Source organism: Amia ocellicauda, chromosome 2 (genome assembly GCF_036373705.1).
Source record: "Amia ocellicauda isolate fAmiCal2 chromosome 2, fAmiCal2.hap1, whole genome shotgun sequence".
NCBI classification, from domain to species: Eukaryota; Metazoa; Chordata; class Actinopteri; order Amiiformes; family Amiidae; genus Amia; species Amia ocellicauda.
In genome coordinates this window covers 30,091,165-30,094,332 of record NC_089851.1, presented here as the reverse complement: position 1 = coordinate 30,094,332, position 3,168 = coordinate 30,091,165, and positions in this window count along the sequence as shown.

Here is a 3,168-nt window from a genome sequence, read left to right as displayed (position 1 = left end):
AAGTTCTCAATAATCTCTTTACAACAGTTTAATAAACAGTTTCCTTTTTTTTTCTTGAGTAAGTGTATTTCTCAAAAGCTGACAACACTGTCCTTGATTCAACCCTTTCCATATTGATCTGTTGGGTGTGCTACACTCTGTACACTGATCCAGTCCTATCACTATCTGAGAAACATTTTATGCAGTGGTAACATTTCTTGATGTCACACCAGTACGGTTTGTGATGAGGCACCTTTCATGCGGAGACATATTTCCTATTTGACCTTTAGGCTGAATAGGATGATTCATAAATCTGGCATTATTTCAGATTATACCAAAGTCACAGTATCTCTCCACTGTTTTACTGTACAGTGCAAAAGAGAAACATTTGATCAACAGATTCAATACTCATATATTCATTGTGAGTCAGGCATATATTTGTGTTGATTATTTTACAGTATGCCTGACACAATTTGTGCACTTTTCTGATTAAATTACAGATACCACATTCTGAAATGCATTCCCAGTGGATTACAGAGAACAGAACAACAAAAACCACTAAACTAATTAACAGAAACATGAAGGAAAACAAAACTGAAAGAAAATCAATAACACTAGTATATTAGGTAAAATTAACTAAAGACTCTAGCAATCTATTGCTGCTTTGCAAATACATTAATAACGGATTTAAAACTAAACAAATAACATAACACAACTAATTCTAACCTTGTGGGCAAAATAATATTTTCCATTACTTTGTGTCACAGAATGATATTGAAGCTTACCTTAAACTGTGACTATGCCACCCTGAAGTATTTAATCAGGGTGGGGAATCTTTCCAACTACCTACGAAGACACATCGAATGGGTTTGTACCAGGATCTCGGAGCACCCAACCACAGACAGGTGAACGCAAACATTTATTTTCTTCCACAGCATTCACAATTGCAGAAGACAAGGCACAAAATCTGCATTTAGTTATAATAAAATACAAGGGGAAGCTAAAGTAAAACTAGAAAACTAGATCTCTAAAATCACCTTTATTAAAACTATGGGTGATAAAATACCATTTAAAATCGCTAAGATAATCACAAAAGAAACACAAAAATTAATAATTACAACTATAAACTAACTAAAATGATTACTGAATTCTACAAATGAATTACTAAATGAATTACAAGAGGATAACTGACAGATTATTGTAGTAGAAACTAAGTGCCCTTTCTGTGTTCCGGTCCTTTCGCCAGCCATTCTGGAATCTCTGCTGCCATCACCCTCTTATGGGTGTGCGCCACTGGCAGCCAATAGGAAAACTGGATTTAACAACAGGTGTGGGATATGTACTGACCACTGATTAGTGGCAGGTGGCTCAATCAGCTTGCTGATTGCTATTGCACTAAACAATTATGTAATTAGTGAATATCAAGTGCCAAACCATTAGAAAACTAAACTACATTTAATTTAGCAATCTGTCACCTCCTGTGACAGCAGTACTACTGGGGAGAAATGTGCTATTCAATTAAGAGTTTTATGCAACCTTTAATGCCCACAGTAAAGACCACCGCAGCTTAGATTAAACAAACTTTGAATGGCCTTTGTTGTTCAGAGTCATAGCCTTAGATTGAGGATATGTCACAGTTTAGTAATGTCTGGTTATGTGCTTTCTTGATCTATAAATTGTTGGTCCAAAGGATAAGTGACAACAAATGCCGAATGCAAAGCTACTAGATGGTGTGGTATCTTGTGTCTTAGAATTTTAATTTCTATCACCAAACTGAAGATGGACAGCCTTTGTCCAAGCTTTCAACTCCAAACTCAGATATGCCAATCAATACGTAAATATAGTATAAATATTTACTGCACTTGGGTTAATGTCTCTTCCATGAACTGTCAATAACGTCCTGATTCAACATGCAATTTTATTTTAAATACTTACTTTTGGTATTTGACAAAAACAATATGAAATGCAATAAGTTAAATTCTCTACATAGTTTTAATTACCAGTAAGAAATTGTCTTTTCTCTAACAGTGCGTCTTGTAAGGGCAAGTTCAGGATTTAAATTAAAAATGGTTTTGAAATGTTTGAGAAGATTTAATTAAGGATCGAAGTACCCAGTGATTGGCGCAGGCACACACTACAAAGGACTTCACATCAATCCTGCAGTCAGCTTATACAAAGGGAGTGATGTGATAGTTATAACCTTCTGGGATTTCAGCCTGTCAGACCATCTACTTTCTGTGACATCAAAAAAAAAGTGTTGTATAATTTCTCCTGCAAGTGTGGAAACTAAAATGGAATAAGTTGCACCCTGTCGCCAGGGAAAGTTTGAAAATAGTTGCATACAGTGAAACTAATTACATGCATGGGAGACACCACATGCCATTAAATAGGACTCACTAGCCCACCAGTCATGAGTTATGAGGACTGACAGCTGAGGTGGCTGAGGTATAACATAATTAGTGCAATTTATCCTCAATGGGAAAATGAATGGATAAATGTACTGTCTATTTTGGCCACACTTTTTAAATTGGAGTAATGGAATTTTAATCAGCAACTTAGTATCTATATACACATTAACAAAATAGACAACAGAACTGGGATAACAGAGAAGTACCAATGGAAAGATGTTCAGGAATTGTATTTAACAGGGTATAAGAACATCCTCAGTCTAGCATTTCTCACACAGTTTCCAGTACAGTGATAGTGTGTATACACTGACAATTTGGACCGTAATTGGCTGATGGGAAAGATCATGTTTTTAGTGCCATTACACTCAACTGTAGCAAGGAGGCTTTGGTCTGAATTGCACTTCCATTACCCAAAATTGGACGACATTGTTTGATGTTGTACTATCTTTCCCTGGATGAAAGTTTTCTTTTCCCTCTCAACAGAACAAAGTTTTCCTTGAAACATTTGTGAGTAACATATTAATGTCAATGCCATTTTCCCCTTAAATCAATGTGTCACCATCCCATCACCATAGTCGTAGTTCATAAAGGGGGGTGTTGCCGTAATCGTGGTCAGTCATCCTGTCTTTGTAAATTATCCGTAGTGGGTTCCCAAACAATCAAGGTCAGGGTGGCCGTGTATTAGTTTCTGTTCTCCTCTGTCTCTCTTTCTCTCTCCCTCCCTGCATTTCCCTTCAGATACTCTGCAACGACTGAAGCAATGAGTGTTTATAGTGTTCCG